General features: G+C 31.6%; 1 long non-coding RNA gene across 2 annotated transcripts in view; it reads left to right on the forward strand.

The window, feature by feature from the left end:
- LOC106687722 (uncharacterized) overlaps nt 1–19,219 on the forward strand; it is a 234,352-nt gene that overhangs the window by 167,614 nt on the left and 47,519 nt on the right. For both annotated transcript variants that reach the window (XR_001344211.3, XR_001344210.3), the window contains exon 3: nt 12,630–12,667. This is a non-coding gene — a long non-coding RNA (uncharacterized lncRNA). The remainder of the gene's footprint in view (nt 1–12,629; nt 12,668–19,219) is intronic.

A 19,219-nucleotide genomic window follows, 5' to 3' on the forward strand; every position in this document is an offset into this window, starting at 1 on the left:
CATATACACTTGAAAATCTTGGGAAGGAACCACCCATCGGTGGTACTTCACACATTAATTTAAATTAGAAGGTCTCGTGGCCATCTTCTTTTCAGACGCCTCGGAGGATTATCAGGGAGTGTTAAGGATGAAAGATTAAGAATTAATGGGTTAGGATGGTTAAGGAGTTTGGAATGAAAAGACGCATATCTATTTTGTAGGTAATCTTAAAAAAAAATAAAATAAAATACACCCCCCTACATAACGGCGGACCATCACTTTTCAAATTATACAATTGTTCATTTAATTGTACTAATCCTTGCTAAAATTATATAACGGTAATTAACATGTATTCTGTAACTCAGATTGTATATAAACATTTTTCTTCAGGGTTAAGCAGGAATAAAAATAAATTTCAAGTCTTAGTCAAAGTATAGTAATTTGTACTTGAATTTAGTGCCTTTTCAAAAACGATATTCCTAATAACTTTTCCTCTAATTTGCATTAAATTTTTATTCCATCTTTGCTTGGAATACAATCGTCCATGTGTACGACCCATTGCCATTATTCTACCTTATAAATAAAGTAAAATATCACACGGTGTAAAATAAAATATTACCAATTGATGATATGCAAAATAAAATATTACGTAGTGATCATATGTATAATAAAAGATTACACGGTGATCATATGTAAAATAAAATATAATGTGGTGATCATACGTAAAATAAAATATTACATAGTAATCATATGTAAAATAAAATATTACACGGGTATCATACACAAAAATGAAATATTACACGGTGATCATACACTAAAATGGAATATTAGAAGGTGATCATACACTATCATGAAACATTACACGGTGGTAATACACTAAAACAGCGATCGCATGTAAATTGAAAAATATATAATAGGGGTAGAAGTGGAATAAATAAATAGATATATATTTTCAAATATAGCAATAGCGAACCATTGCCGGGGCTGTTAGTGTAAAATGAAATATTACTCCAAGATTATTAAAAACATTTTTATATAATAAAGAGATGAGTTTATTGTTATGAAAATTGTGCACTAATCTGTATAAATCTTTTTTCTTGATATGTTCAGAGACTAATTTTACTTCGCATGCAAACTAAATTAAATTATTTAATTAATTTTTATTAGAAGAAAATAACTGACCGTAAGAAGTAGAAGTAAAACAACTACCCCTTTGCCATATCTAATACTATTTGTAACGGGTATTTTCTACAAGTTATTACTCTAGTATATATAGTATACTCTGTATTTAGAATCCTACACAGCTGACTGTAGTTATTAGTTTCCATTCCTATATTTATACTTCCTTAAATTATTATTATTATTATTTCTTTTATATTTTTTAAAAAACAAAACAATTTTTTACATATTTTCTTATTTTCTCTGCATATTTATTTTAATGTTCTCTCACTTCTTACAATGTTTGTATCTTGTTTTTATCTAGCCCTTACGAAGCCCTGCAAAGTGGGGGGAAACGTTGGTTAACAATAAATAGTTTTTCCTACTATTTTTGTACATTTATTAACCGCAACCCGGACTATCTTCCAACAATATATTTAACTAATTGAATAAATTTTAATTAAAAATAAATAAATAAAAGTCAATGAGATCAGAGATAGCGTAGTAGTCAATTCATAAATTGAAGAGGATTTAAGTACAAGTAATAGGTTTTTAGGCCGTATTTTCCTGGAAGGTCCTTTCCTTCAAAGGTAGAAGAGCTTAATTTTTTCCCTGGATTTTCTTTTCATAGCGACACCCACACATGATCCTCCTCAGACCTTATTGAAGTAACTGCGCAAAAAAAGGGTCAGACCTTACTTATCTTCGTCCCTTTGGAAGAGCTGATTGAATACAGCTTCCCAATCCCTACCTGTACCTGTACTCCTGTCTGCAGGCTCTCATCCAATTAGTCTCTTTAATTCACGTCTATTAATTAAATTTCAACCTGACAAATTCTTGAGATATCTACTCAAGGATTTTTTCCCTTTAAAAAATAGAATATTTATTCGTATCCTGAAATGAAAGAACACTTATTGTTAGTGCTGTTTACTCTTGAGCTGATGGATACGACACATACCTACAGAACACAATAATTAAATCTGTGGGAAATATAGTTAACAGTAGTAGCAAATATCTTAATACAATAACACAAAATACAAAAAGTACCAACTTTTGGGTACCTTTATTTATTTTTTTTAACTATTATTAATGTCATGACTTAGTTTATTTTGATTTAAAAAGTTTTGATATGATATTTTTTTTATTTAATAACAAACCGGTTGTTGTACCTTTGTTCTATTTTAAAATAAAATAATTAGCGATTTTAAAATAACGTTTTCTTCAAACTATCGTATCTTAAAATTGGACTATATATGATTATTACTTTATAGTAATGCCTTTGTTCTATTTTAATAATATAACAAAGGTATAGATAAATAATTATAATTATATATACAAAAAGATGCAATTCTTTCCGACCAGATCCACCCCATTAAGACCCCCATGGAGAGATGGTCCTATATGACTTTTGAAATATTGCTTAAAATGGGAAGAGGAGACTTAAGATACTTACATTGATCAATATTTAAAAAGCGTCTAAAATTTGAAAACAGCTTGTTCTATTATACATGTTATGGCGGTTAGAGGTTCAAAAGTAACCTTTACTAGCCCAACCGTGAATAAGAATGAAAACAAAAGAAACGAACAGCCGAATTTTGTTATTGTTGTATTTTTAAAAGTATTAAAAGTCTACTTTAATCTATATCTATTAAAATTATTAAAAGTGAACATAATAAAGGAAAACAAAATATAGAAAAATACATAATCTAGAAAAAAAAAAAAAAGAACAAAGCAAACTTAAAATTATTACAAAGGTTAAATAAGAGCGAGAAAAAAAATGTATTTATATCACCATGGGTGATTAATGGGCCCCCTGCTGGTGAAGGTAGTTTTGAAAAGACGTATGTCTGCCCTCCTTATCCTCTTGGAGGATGAGCCGACGTGGTCCGCCCGCCGTGAAGGAAATGACTGACCTGAGTAAGATGACCGACTGCCGGCTACTAAGACATAGTGGATGGAATAAGCATAACAGCCCATGTGTGTACACAACAAGAGACTTACAAACTGTATATTTTATTTTTTACAGTATGAAAATCAAAAGAAAAATATGCTTTTTAAACAATAAAAAAATATGTTACACAATCGATTTTTTATTTCATTAAAAGATGTGTTGGCCGCAACAATACATATGTATAATTATTGCTTTATACTGGTGCCTTTGCTCTATTTTAATTATATATTTAATCGTATTTATTATTGGTTACCTATATATTATTTGTTTTAATAATGGTTCTCTTTATCTATAAAGCTAGTGTAAATAACAAACTGTTTGTAATAACAGTTGATTTCATCGTCTCATAGCAAATGTAATGCAAGAGATAAACCGTTGAACTAATAAGTCGTAAACTATATAACTGTTGTTGTGCAATTAACCACTGCATAAATAAGCAGTGTTGTATTAATTGGTGACTTATTTAATTTATCACTAAAATACGTTTTTAGAATTGTGATGCATACTGGAAAGGGTTTAACTTTGAGATGGTAAAATACTATATCTAGGGTATCATGATTATGTATTATTGGGTGAGGACCAGGAAACCATATAACTAAATACAACTACGTTGATAAAATCTAGAAAGGAACTAGGTCTTCAAATAAGTACAGATAGAACAAAATATATAGTTACCAGTAGAACTAAGAGCAATTTCAGTGATATGGTTATAGGAGGAAATACATTTAAACAAGTAGATTGGTTTAAGAATTTAGGTTCTACCGTACATAAAAAAATTTTAAAAATGGACGAGGAAATGAAAGTGAGGTTAAATACGGAAAATGTTATTTTTCAATTTCGAAACTGATTAGCTCGTACCTTCGGTCCATAAACTTAAAACTTGGAATTTACAAAAGTATTATCCTTATCTAATTATTATTATTATCTAAGGGAAGAAAAACGCTTTAAGGTTTTTGAAAATAAAGCTGTTCCGGTAACCTACGGCAACGGAAAGGTTGAATCAGAAAGGCAACCTACGTCTTGCTCTCTTTTCTTCAAGTTAACTCTCAGTGTATCGAATTCTCACGAGAATGTGGTAAAAAATCAGCCATCTTCTTCTCGTTCAACGATCTCTAAAGGCAACATGTTACCACCTTCTTCATGCACTGCTCCTCATCCAACTCACAGGAGCTCTGTACCGCGTGTATCTGCGACATTGCGTCGGCCCTTCAGAGCCTCCAGTCATTTGAAATCAGCAAACCAAAATGTCAGTGCAAGGTCATCCGTTAGTTCCGCAACCACATTAGTTTCATCCACGATTTCAACTCACCGACCCACGTCTTCAAATCAAACCATGTCTGTACCGAAGATTCCTATTCCCTCGAAAACTCTCTGCATCATAGGACAACAGCATCCACCTTTCAGTAGAAAAAATGGCACTCCTTTCGATAAATATGGAAGAGTAATTCATAAGGAAGTGAAAGGATCTTTTCTCTTCCACTCTTGCCTAGCGGGAATTGTTAAGGTGGGCGGACGCACACTCAGCATAGTTCCTAGAAATTGCACACATTTTGTTTATTTATTCTATATCGCACACAAGAATTAATTTTCTTTTTTTTCTTATTCATATTTCCTTTTTTCTTACTCATATTTCTTTTTTTATCATTAAATTAGCCTAAACAAGCCATCTCAACTAATTTTCAATGATTGTTTAGGATGTAAGGTTCATTTTCGTTTAAATTTAAACTCTGTTCATAAGCATAACATTATTTTGTATTCTTCTTCTCTCTCTGTAAATTTAGCCTCAGACACAGCCTACCTGCTAGAGCCTGCACCACATATCAACAAGTAAATCACCCGGAGCGATTTAGGTGGGCGGTATGTTCCGGTAACCAACGGCAACGGATAAGTTGAATCAGAAAGGCTGCCATGTATAGGATTAGTAGCGCCCATGTGACCAGCATCAAAAGCTTGCCTCCTCCAGCGCTCTTGGTGGCAAGAGAAGTAACGCAGACTTATGTGAGATAGCCATCTTGTCTTCAACCAGAGAAGCGTCCATCCTTTATTTTTGTTCACTGATCATTAATACATGAGAGAGTAGATTTACTTGAGTGGTTCCCAGCAGCAGAGAGAGGAGAGGCTTGGAGATGCGGGGGGGGGGAAGAAAGAAGTAAGTCCACATAGCAATAGTTAACATCCACATCATCATCAACCACCTCAATGTTAGATCTACAATTTCCATAGCCCAGTCATACAAAATTCTACTAACAATCTAATCATAACGCTTCCTTTCGGTCAACCCCTACACCTCTTGTAACATAAAACAATAGAATTTTATTACAATTAATCATGTTTCATTTTTCCATTATAGAGTCCAATCAAACCCAACCAGCCAACCAAAAGTGAAGTGTGTCTTACTATGCGGTTGAAGGCATACATCATACAAAAGCATTACGTAAAATATTTGAACTGAAAAAGGATGAGTTAACCGGAGAATTTAGAAGGCTAAACAGCACGTAACTGCACCCAGCAAATATAATTCAGCCTATAGCTTTGCGGTGAATAAGATGGCCGTGTAAGTTTGTAGGGCTTAGTAACGGACGGATTAAAAAAAATGTTAAAAAGTAATGATCCGACAGGTAAATGTAAACAGGTAAAGGTAAAAGCCCGAGGGTTCGACCGAAATGTAGGTAGAAAGATTGCGTCAAAACTGATCTAGTAGATTAGCAGATTGGGGCGAGCGTAAGTGAACGGATGCTGCTGGATAAGGTGTAGTCCTATCTTAAGGCACTCATAGTACAAGAGCCCAAGAGGGAAAAAAGGCAGTTATCTCATCCCAATTTAGGATTAATTTAGTGAAAACTATAGCCAAGTATAGATAGGGGTAATAAAAATGCCGGCTGTTTCAAAAAAAATTTTTTTTTATTCGGAGCTCTATTTCTTAAAAAGTGGCAACAACAAAAGAAAACGTCATTTGAAGTAGAGTAAATTTGCTAAAATATGAGCACTAAGAGATATAAACTACTTATAGTAAGTTAAATTTCCTTAATTTTGAGTGCTGGCTGACGTACGTATATGTACGTCTACCTAAAAATTAACATTTTGTGAATATATTTTGTCAAATATCATAAAACTACTATTCCTACAAAGATAAAGGTTATAAACTATTTTATGGTACATTTATGGTACTAGCTTTAATATAAGTGCTGACAAATTGTACATCTTATGGTTTCTGAAATGAAGTTTTTCATAAATCAAACTTTTATTGTCCGAACAACTATAAATCAATTTATTTTAACAAATATCATGAAAACTACTGTTCCTAAGAAGGTAAAGGATATAAACTTCTTTATAGTCCATTAAACTACCTTAATTTGAATGGTAACAGACATACGTACGTCAGATAGTTCCTGAGATATAGATTTCTCAAAATAAATTAACTAACTACTAATCTTTCAGTATATTTTTAAGAAATTCTACTTTTTAAAAAGCTATATCTAGAGAACTATTGGACGTAAATAGCTCTTTTAGGGCTAATATTTCAGAAAATTTACTCTTCTTTAAATAATGTTCTCTTATATTTCTTGTGTTGTTGGTAGTTTTTAAGATATTGAGCTCCGAATGAAGTCGCTATTATATTAATTTCCAAGGAATATACTGCAGGCGTCGCTTGATATTCCCATTTTCTTTGTATGATGTGAAAAGCTATTTATTATCACGGTCAAGGGCACCTGATCGATAGTACGATATTAACTATCGAAATCGAAAAGCATTCCTGAGGCAGGTGTTTAATGACTTGAATCGATTCTCAGAAACGGATAAATACAGATCTTAAAAGCGATAGAGACTTGTTCGATGGACCAATCAGATAGCGCATTCAAATCCCAGCTTGAATAGAATCCCTAAATGAGCTGTTGATTGTTAATGATTCTTAATCACCCGACATAATGGACTCCATGGGCGGAGCTCGGGTGAACTAAACACTTCCAAATTGTTATTTATGCAACTAACAAAACCTCTGCCTTTATTTTAGTCCATAATTAACAATTTGAAACTATATTACTTTAAACATAATTTTTCAATTTCTTGAGACTGGTATTTATTTATTAAATAAATCAAATTGTATCCTTGTTTAGTCTCAACACTTTTTATTACATCATTAGTCCAACGTTCATTTGTAACAATTATAACAACAACATTATCACTAATAATATAACATACCTTCAAATATAAATTCTCACCTCACATCAACATTTAAAAATCATTTTGCAGGCTATTCTGCCCAGGTCATTAATTATAAGTCAAACAGACCCTATGTGTGAAAGTCAATTGTTTATTAGAGAGTCATATTTATTATTAATAAGCTTACCCAAGCTTATGTTTAGTTACCTATTTTTTTAAAACTTCATTAATTTTTAAAAATTTTTATTTTCGATTAATCTGCACTATCACTACCATATAAACAAGCTATTACTAGCTATAACCTTCCACACACTCAGGTCAGCCTTGTTTTTAATTTAATTCAAATTGCATTCTGGTCTCAATTTGTATTTATTTCAATTATCAAAATTCATATTAAAATTAATTGTAAATAGTAACAAAATTTTTTTCATAAATTGATTTTACTTAAAATCTCTGCATAATGTTGGTTTAAATTCCTTGTATCTATTTTAAAAATTAACTCTATAATTAATATTCTCTGATATATAAATTGACTGAAGTATTTTTCTTTTGTTTAGTAATAGTTTTCTTTTTGTAAAATTATCTGTTGTAAAATTATGTTGTAAAGTGTTATCAAAATCAAAATTATGTTGGTTTTTAGCTGCAAGCTGAACTAATGCTGTTTTATTGGGATTCTTTTCTTTATTTCTTGGAACGTTGGATTATTGATGTAATAAAAAGTGAAGAGACTAAACAAGGATACAATTTGATTTATTTAATATATTACTTTATTTATTGCTAATCAAACTAATATTGATGTATTAAAATAGAAATTTATCATATTTAATTTTTTAAATTATAAATAGTTGTAAAGGTACACATGAAAAAAGTAGTATATTTTAACAAATGAATTTGTAAAATGTTGACGTATTTTATTATTACATCCTATTATAAAAAATCGCATGTAAAAATGTGTCTACGCAATAAATTGGTATATATAGCTTACTCCTTATTCCTATTGCATTAGTGTATAGGAATAGTACAAGAGCACAAGAGGAGGAAAAAGGTAGTTATCTCACCCCCATTTTGGATGAAAACTAGGTATAATAGGTATTATTAGTCAAAATTGATGAATCTGTCAAGTATAGGTAGGGGGAATAAAAAGTGGCGGCTGTTTCAAAACCTTAAAAAACACTAATTTTTCATTCGGAGCTATATCTTAAAAACTACCAACAACAATAGAAAATCTAAGAGAGCATTATTTAAAGAAGAGTAAATTTTCTGAAATATTACCCCTAAAAGAGCTATTTACATCCAATAGTTATAGCTTTTTATAGAAGATATAGCTTTTTAAAAAGTAAAATTTCTTAAAAATCTACTAACAGATTAGCAGTTAGTTAATTTATTTTGAGTCTTCCAGCGCTCAAGTTAAATTTACTATAAAATAGTTAATAATGTTTATCTTTGTAGAAGTAGTAGTTTTTATGATATTTGACAAAATAAACTCACAAAATGTTAATTTCTAGTTGTTCGTATAAAATGTTGGATTTTTGAAAAAATATATCTCTTGATCCATAAGAGTCTGCTAACACTCAAAACAAAGGAAATTTAACTTACTATAAAGTAGTTCATGACACTTATCTTTGTAGGGGTAGTAGTATTTATGATATTCACACATGAATATGAATTTGGCAAATGTAAATTTGTCCGAAGAACCATAAACCAATTTATTTTAGCAAATTTCATGTAAACTATTACTCCTACGAAGATAAACACCATAAACTACGTTATAGCTCATTAAACCACGTTTAATTTGAGTGCTAATAGACATTAGTAGGTCAAATGGTTTTTGAGATATAAATTTTTCAAAATAAAGTCACTAATTACTGATCTTTCAGTACGTCCCATGCAACATTTTTATGAAATGATGCTTTCTAAAAAGTTATTTCTCGAAAACTATTTAATGTAAATAACTCTTTTAGGGCTCATATTTAGGAATTTTAGCCTTCTTTAAATGAAGTTGTCTTAGATATTCTTGTGTTGTTCTTACTTTTTATGATATAGAGCTCCGAATGAAAAATTAGTTTTTTTTATCGATTTGAAACAGCCGCCATTTTTATTCCCCCTACCTATACTTGGCAGACTCATCAATTTTGACTATTAATTATACATAGTTTTCATTAAAGTAATCAAAAAATGGGTTGAGATAACTGCCTTTTTTCTCCTCTTGGGCTCTTGTACTATTATGTTTGTCCTTTACTGACTGCACCCCTAATCATCTTATGTACTGCTATGTACTAGTAGCAGATTGACTTGGGATGCCAGGATAATCGCCGAAGGGAATTATCCAAAAATAATTTATTTAATTGATTATAAATTGAGCCCTAAAAAACTATTATTATAATCGGATTCCTTTCCAAAGGCTGTTTGTGTGTTTACCAGGTTACCAATTAAATACCTTTATATTTATAAAATGTCCTTACCATTAATTATATAGGATAATAAAGAGTGAGATATTGGGTTATATAATAGTATACAAGCTACATAAAGAAACTAAGTATTTATTTACAATTTGTTATTATGATTAAAATGGTTCAAATGATTCAGATAAAAGTTGCCATAAAATATAAATTATTACATGATTACTTATTAGTTAATTTATACTTATAGCTGCTGATGCCGTGGGATGTAGTGTCGTAGGTGTCTTCTGTTTCATAAGGGATGTCCAGATCTGGTGGCACTTCTCACCACTTCGTCTGGTCGAAGTGCATGCTCTGAGTCTGCCTCCTGACTGTGGTGGTCCTTCCCCGTCCAAAGCTTCCTGTTGAGTGTCTTCGTCTCTCCTTCCAAATTCCCTCTTGTCTTTTTCTCCCACTTCCCTTTTGGGGCGTTACCTTATTTTTAAATCTCTTCTCTAATTGGTTATCGATGTCCGAAGACTCCCGAGGCAGGCGTCCCCCTCCTCAGGGCCGAGGATGTGTAACAAATGTTTGACTTGTCCAGGAAGGGCCTGCACCTGGTTAATTTGATTCTGGTCCCTCGTCCCAAACTATCATTTTTGTTAGAACACTTAAAGGTTAGCCAATCTAATTTTCTCAGGGGCCTCTGGTAATGTGACAAACTTAATACAGATGTTTTCATATCCGGGGACGCAGTAAGAGACTCCTACCCTTACCAGGTATCGGAGACAGATAGCAAAAAACCTTAATAAACGACATATTGTTGAAATCATGGTTAATTCCTCGATACATAGCAGTACATATATAATATTCTTAGTTTAAAAAAAAATAAATTAACTTTAACGATTTCCTTTTATGTGAGTAAAACCTTACTGAGGGAATGAAAGTAGGTCAGTGATGGTTGGTTGGTTACACTGGCAACTGAATTCGGGCCTCAGCTCAGAACTTAACGCTCCCTTTGTAGCAGCTTAAAGCACCAATAACTTTAAGTTGTAGCGGAGCTGAGTGTTCTTTCAGCCTTTTCTTGCTTCTCTAAGTTTATTTCAATAAGTTGTTTTATTTTATTTATATTTTTTGTGTTTATTTTCAATATTATTACAAAAGAGAAATGCTTTATTTGACAAAGTTGTCCAAATATATTAGGTTTTTATAACATACAGCGTACCCATCAAATCTTGACTGCACATATGTGTACTGCCATATACTAACAATGATACAAAAATAATTTTTCACCTAACTTTTCTTTTTTCCAACAATAATCATCTATTAAAATATATTTTAAATATATATATTTTTTAATTTAATTTAATTTTTCTTCCTTCTTCTTCATCTTGCACAAAGCCATATTACAATTTACCTATTCATTTAATATGGTATATTCCCTGTTTTACACTCTTATACCTCTTAATAATAATAAAAATATATCAGTCTACAGTGATCCGCAACATCCGTTTGATCTATTACAAAACTTAAATGCAAATTAAAAGAAATCATCAATAAATAAATCGAAAATAAAATAATCACAACAGTGGAACAGTTGAAAAAAAAAACTAATATTTTTTTTGGTTATACGCAAGAGACCTATAAACTTTTTTTATACTGTGTTTTATTAGCTATATCATTTTTTTCTGTATCTATATTTTATTTTTAAAAATCATTACAAAAGACTAATTTACGTGACTTTTATTAGGCCTATCTGGACAGTTAGCTTTGGGGCTCCACTAAACCATCAAATTCCTCTCGAATCCAGTCCATCGTAAAATACTTAATGCTGCTTACTTTGTCACAAATCAAGTGATCCATCTGGACTTTATGCCCCATATGTTGCCGATTTGGCGAGAACCATATACCAATCCTTCCATGATAAACTTCTCCACTCAAAACCACTTGATTTTAACCTGGCTTCTCAATAATCCTCCTAGGCGTCTGAAAAGAAAATGGCATTGAAATCTTCTCCTCTAGAAATGTTATTGGAGTTCTATCAATGGGTAGATTCTCCACCTGTTTGTGTCATGTCAGTATGTCACCTACAGGAAATTTACTTGTTGTATATATTTTTATACAGTTGTAAATAACATTAAATAAATTATAAATAAACAATTAAAAAAAATATTTAATTCATAAAATCTGTTAATTTGTAAAATACTCAAGGGCATTAAATATTCAGTTATACCATATATACATATCAATTAAATATATAAATGTAAATAAATAATAATAATTGAAATAAAATAAAATGGATAATAATAATAAATGAAAATAGTTACAAAAAAAAAATATATAATCGCAAAATAATAAAACAAATAAGGTAAAGAATTACGATTAATAAAGTAAAATATATCATTCCATCTAATAGTGTTATAGAGTAACACTGTTACAAAAATATAAATAATAAATAAAAATAGGTATAAAAAGAATTAAATAATAGGAAAATAAATAATTACAATTAATGAAGTGAAATATATCATTACACTATATTTGCTTTATCACCTTTACCACTAAGGTAAAGCATTAAAATTAAGAAAGTAAAATATATCATTTCATCTAATAGTGATGTAGAGTAACACTGTTACTAAAATAAAATATTGTAACGAGGTTATATCCTCGGGGAGAGAAACGATTGATAACCGATCGATTTGATCGGTCCGTTCGTGAATGATGTTCTTCTTGAGAGGAGTGTAAAAAGGACTTTATGTTGTGATTATTGTGGACTTGGAGTATTTTCGTAACACAATAAAATTGTTTTTGTTGTTGTTCATTGCAGTTTTTTTTCATGGCCCAGGTATAACCCAATAATATAAAAGATAAATAAAAATAATCAATAAAGCTTATATAATTTTACAAAACAATGGTTGGTTTCTTTGTTTCCAACTGTGAGTTTATTTATGTATTAATCCTAATTTTATTAATTCTATAATGTAATAATTAATTTTTTTTTATAGGTCCAGGAGAGAATGAAAAACAGGCTAAACCACCAGAGGTAGGTTTTTTTTTTTGTATTTTATTTTTGGTATGTTATTTTAAAATTTATTTTCTGCAAATTATTTTTGAAGTATAGCTCATCCGAAATAAAAGTGACAGTACTAAAAAGTGCAGTATTTTATAAAAATACAATAAAACTAACATCATAAATACCTGGTTAGTATTTCCTACAACGAGTAGCTAACTAATATTTTTTGGAATTTACAACTGTAAATAATTATATATTTAGTAAATTTGATGTATGTTATTATGAAGTGATACAATTGTTTGGAGAAACTACCCGTTGGTAGCACACTAAAGACGTTTTTACATTAGCAGGTCTCGTGGCCTTCTTCTTTTCAGGCGCCGCGGAGGATTGTCAGGATTGGAAGAGGAAGAAAGATTGGAAACTAGTGGGTTTGAATGTTTAGGGAGTTTATAATGGAAGGAATGATATCTGGTTCGGGCTCGATCGGTTCAAATAGAACATTAAGGTCTTTATGGATGATTTTATTTGTGACAAAGTAAGGTGAATTGATGATTTTACGAATGATTTTGGACTGCAAGGATTGGATACGAGAGGAATTGGAAGGTTTAGTGGAGCCCCAAAGCTCAACTCCGTATGTCCAGATTGGTCTTATTACAGTCATGCAGTTCAGTCTTTTGTAATTAGACCGTCTGTCTTGTATGGTCTGTAATAGTCGAAATCGACGTACACATGTAGTCAAAGGTAGCGGATTTGTTCTACAGGGTTAAGAGCAACATTATCAAAGGAGACTGTAAGGCAGTCGGTAGGTATACGACGAAGGGTAAAGGTGATTTGATGGGATTTGTTGTAATTTATTTTAATCCTCCAATTGCCTCATCATTCTTCGAGGGCTGTGATCCTGTGATGCAGGATTGGAGAGTTTGGGATGTAATTAAAGGGTGTTAGGATTGGTTCCTATGTCAGCTAACAGAAATTTTAAAGGTGTAATGGATGATATTTCAATCTATGTTCTATTTTTAATTCGATCTTTTCCAAATATTTTTGAGTTATGTCATTTTTCTTGCTTATAAACTATTGATTTCTAAATATCAATTAATTTTCACTCTCAATTCCACTAACTCGATCTAAACCAGAGGTGAGCCAAGCCAAGCTTTTTTTCTAGATACCGTTTTGTAAAGAAATATAGCAAGATAGAAAAAAACCCACACCTTTGGAAAATCTAATCCTCCTTTCGACGATGGAGGTGAAAAATGAATTTTAAAAAATACTTTGAATATCAACCTTAATATTTGGAATAAATTATCGACAGATGACTAAATGATGACTATTTTGAAGATCATCTCTCTGACTGCCCTACAGTATCCTTTAATAATGTTGATCTTACCTCTGTCGAACAGATCCACTACCTTGGACTACATCTGGACAAACGACTAACTAATACTAATACAGGAAACTTCACATCAATTTCGACTATTGCAGCACTTACTGGAGGACAAACAGTCTAAACTTCCAATCCATCCAATCCAATCCAACAAAAGACTGATCTACATAACTATTGTTTACATCAGGATTTGTTCGTACCTTACTCCAGGTATCCCGAATGCATGTTGAATTTTATTCAATTTCAATTGTGAGACATTTTCTGCTTAATGAGTACTTATATTTTCCATTTATAAAAGTATAATTCCTTGGAGAGGCAACTTGTGTTAGTAGGTTAATTTAAGCGATCGATTATATTATATATGAACAAATCTTTGGGTCTCATTCCAAAAAGTCTGTCGCGGTCACTTCTGCATCTTCTGGCCGCTTCCCTCCTCCAGTTGAGCGGCGGGCGCCAATGATGAAGACCATGGATTTCGCCTGGTGTACGTGAAAATTTCTCGATCAGAATCTGGCCAGCTAGTTGCAAACCAGGTCCTATCTTGCATGCCACGATAGACAATATCAGGCGGCGTCTTGGGGGTCTTCCGGTGTCCGCGGTAAGTGTGGGCATCACAACAGAGACCCCTGACCCCGACTTTATACAAATAAAAAAAACCGAAAATATAGGATTATGTAAATCCGACAACCATAATAAAAGGTCTATCAGGACACACGGAGTTGAGCTTTGCTCCACTAAACATTAAAAAAAAATTCTCGCGTATCCCAATCTTTCGTAAAATACTCAATGGTCCTTACTTTGTCACAAACAAGATCTAGCCCGAATCAGATATCAATCCTTCCATTATAAACTTCCTAATCACTCAAAACCACTACTTTCCAACCTTGCTTCCTCTTTCATTCCTGACAATACTCCTAGACGCCTGAAAAGAAGATGGCCTCGAGATATACTAATGTATAAGTGTTATTAGAGAAACTACCCATTGTTACCAATGGGTAGTTTCTCTACACGCCTGTATCATATCATTACGATGTTACATCAAATTTAATAGATATATTTTTATATAGTTGTAAATATGAATAAATAAATATTAAAAAAATCATCTTTATACTCTATACACAAATTCTCTACAAGGAAATTTGTGTTCTCTATAACTTTAGCTACATGGGCGGGAGTAAGGTTGTTTAAAATAACTTTCCTGGAACCCTTCAGCTAAACATGATGAACTTCTATCCGATTCCTATATTTTCCCTGTTATAATTAACCAAGCTGAACCCTACGTTAATTGTGAATTATACATTGGAATTATTGTATTATACACATGATGAAGTGCTCTCATTAACAGAATAACATTCTAATAACCTAAAATTTAAATTTATGTGGGGAAAATCTATTAATGGTTTAGATTCTTCATTTGCAAAAATCATATTTAATTTTCCAAATAATATTATTGGAATTAAATATAAACTTTTATGTTCCTCCATTAACTGGCAACCTTGTTTTGTGTAATGCAAAGTAACATGTGTATGAAGCATATTGTCTTTAATTTATCTGTTATTAGAGATTTTGAGATAAGGTTAACGCCTCTGTTAATTTACATTAGGATGCACAGAAATCTTCTACAGCTATGTATTATTTCAATTTATTTTAATTCAAATGTTACACTCGGTATCATTTCATTTCTGGTTCTATATTTTCTACTTTTAGCCTCTTTATAGTTCCAAGATACAATTACAGGAGTTTATATATAAGTGACCAACCTATTCTAACCATAGTAGGGGATCACGTTTATCATTTCGTGGGACCACCACTTAATGAAAAAAGTCCAGGCACCAGGGCCCCGTTTCATAATGAACTAATAGATAAATACAAGTATGGAAACAACGTGGTTGGTAATAACACTAAGTCCACTTTTTTTTTTTTTTTTATAATTGGGATGCCTATTAGGGATGTTACAGGAATTAAAAAGTACTAAAGAACAAGTTACTATTGTACAAGTCATTGTAATTGTATTAAGTTAAATCTAAAAGACTAATAGTATTAGTCTTTACTTTATTATAAAACAGGGCCTAGACCTTATTTGAACTGGCGCCACCTGTAGTTTTAAGGCTGCTAATACCTGATCCTCAACCACCTGAGCTACGGACGGTCCATTCGCGGATATGGGCTGTTTGGATGTTTCTCGGTGTTGAACAAACATTTGACCGAGTCTGGCATCCAGGATTGCTCTATATACTCCATCAATTCCTTCCCCATACACGTTTCCTATTAATCCGTTTCTACCTCTCTGAAAAAATCTTTAAAGTAAATCATAACCTTACCTTCTCATCTTTCTTTTTTTAGTCCGCCGGTGTTCCTCAAGGTGGTATTCTGGGTTCAATTCTCTGTACGGTTTATACAACTGATGTCTCGATCCACCCTTACACAGATAACACATGTGTACTGTCTTTAAAACAATGACCATATTGCTAGAATAGTGTCACAACTGGAGAATCAAAATAAACACTAACAAACCCAACCATATCACCTTTACTCTCCGTCGTTACTTAGGACTTTATTTTGACAAGAGACTTACTTGAAATCCACATGCTTGACTGAAACGACAAGAATCTTCTCGTAGATTCCGATTACTACAACACCTACTTGAAAATCGCTCTAAACTTCCAATTTAATACAAAACTCTAATACACAATGATAATCAGACCAATTTGGACACACGGAAATAAACTCATCCATAACTTTGTTAACATCCTATTCGTTGCATACTTGGCCCGAAATAGATATACCTCTTTTCATTCCGAAATCCTTACTCACCCAAACTCATTAGTTCTTCATCTCTCATCCTTAACAATCCCTGACGCTCCTCCAAGGCGTCTGAAAAGAAGATGGGATATTCTAATTAAAAGCAATGATTTGCGATTTCATTACGCCAAAAAACATGAAGATCAGCCAAAATCATGCAGCAGATTTTTTGATGTAGAACTTTGTTATACGATTTTTTTTACTTTTCAATTGATATTATTTTATTTTATTTATTTTTTCTTTAGTAAAAAAATATTTTTATAGGATATGCAGCTTTTTAATTTTATTTACTAGTTTTAGTGACTGATTAAATGGAGCCAGAAGCAGACTTAATTAAAGGCATCGAGATCAAAGGGCTTGGCAATAATCTGCCCTCTCCTAGGCCCTAATTCCTATCTCATAATGCGAATACTCTTTGTAATCAGTTCGCTTTGTGTCCTGCTTATACTAGATTGCCCAGGGCGAAAAAAAAAAGAAAAAAAATCTTTTACAATTCATATGTTTTAACATTATAAAGAATAACTAAAAGTAGGGAAAAGTACTAAAGACAATTTAATTATTTTTAAAATATTTAATTAGTAACCTTACTGATAACACAAAGTCAGTGATATTATTTTAATCGAAAAAGAATAATTGATGGGGCGAGGGGTGTTTCGTATGTGAAAACCGACCTCTTCCCCAGAGGGTAATGTTCGCTGGTTCGAGATAAAATAAACAAAAAAATAACGGAGGACCTGAAATAAATATCACATAAAAAGAAAATAGTAATAATTGAGAAAATGAAATAATAAAAAAATAACTTTCCAAGTGATACAAAAATTTAATTAATTAGAATATAAACAAAAAAAAAAATGAACTGTTATGTTGTTACAAAAAAATGATAGTGAATCGTGGAGTAAAAGGGATAAACATATTTTGATGCATATATAAACAAAAAAAATCTATTTACACTAGAAACAATAAGTTAATTAAAGCAAAAAAAGAAAATATGAAACTCGGAGGAAGAACATAAAAGTCACTCACAGGTGGGCGTGGGGTCGATATGCGCATATCACAACACCACAAGTCTAGAGTTGGTTGACCAGGATGACCGCTGGCGAGCTGGTGAGAGAGAGGTTACCGAGCAACCCGACGACTCCAAAAAACTGTAGACTGAACAGTGGTGACTGCCGGTGAGAGGGTAAAAATGTTCCAAAAGCTCCAACTAACAAGAGTCCACAAACAATGGCGGTGGAGCGTCCCAGAAGCAATGCGTCACTTGTCTTACGCCGTGCCAAAGCCAACTAACATCGCTCCAGTGCTATCTAAATCTTCATTGCCAACTGCCTTATCCGCGGTTATATAGGAACTGGTGACACTGCCTTCGGTATTGTTCCGCACGTGTTACACCTCCGCAATGTATTTATAAACGTAGAACCTCCTTATATCCCTTATTTTTGTTTACAAAATTAAAATTACTTATAGTTAAAAAAAAAATAAATGAATAAACATAAACTTACAACTAACAAAATTAAAAGTCACTTGGAAAGTTGTCAAAACAAAATTAACCTAAACAGAAATCAAAATTTTGGGCTTTAACAATAATGTTTATAATAATATTATTCTGGACTTCATTTATTCATTTTTCTTAAAAACGTGTTAGGAAATAAAATCTAGATTAAAAACAAAACTTAAATTCCGACATAATACGGAATATTAGTGCTTGAAGATGGGGAAACCCGAAAGGTAGTACAAACAATATAGAATATTCATAATTTTAAAGTTTATTTTTCACCTCAAAAATCTAGATAAAAATGTTATAACAATATAATGGAGATGGTCAGGACTACGGTCAAAAAGGACGAAAATATAGTAATAACTGATTATTTATATTCTGCATCAGGGCTACAATAAAAAGGTAGAGGCAACACAAGCGTCAAAGAGTGATAAATTACTCACTGAACTAATAAAGCCAACAGATACATCAAAATATATATTAATTTATTTTAATGAGGCGATATAATATAATATGGTAAGCGGAAAATTAAAATTACTGGTAACTTATTATTACTGATAATATAGAAATATAATGTAGAAGGAAGAGTTTTGGATAGGTAAAAGGTAGAAATGAGAATTATAAGAATTTAGGAAACATGATATTTCAATACAATTTCAACTATTTCTTTTAATTAAATCTACAATCCAAAATAAAGTAAAATAATTATGATAGAATAAAATGAAAGTAAATCTAAAAATAAATACATACAAATATGTAAAATAACATAAAATTAAATTGATAAAATTGACTGGAAAAAGAAAAAAAAATTAATTTAAATATTATGAGGATAATAACAATATAAATGTGAAAAATATTGAAGAATGTAAAGACAATTAATGATTAGATAGTTATAATAATTTAT

Source organism: Halyomorpha halys, unplaced genomic scaffold (genome assembly GCF_000696795.3).
Source record: "Halyomorpha halys isolate HHAL.00 unplaced genomic scaffold, Hhal_1.1 Scaffold1000.1, whole genome shotgun sequence".
In the NCBI taxonomy this organism is placed as follows: Eukaryota; Metazoa; Arthropoda; class Insecta; order Hemiptera; family Pentatomidae; genus Halyomorpha; species Halyomorpha halys.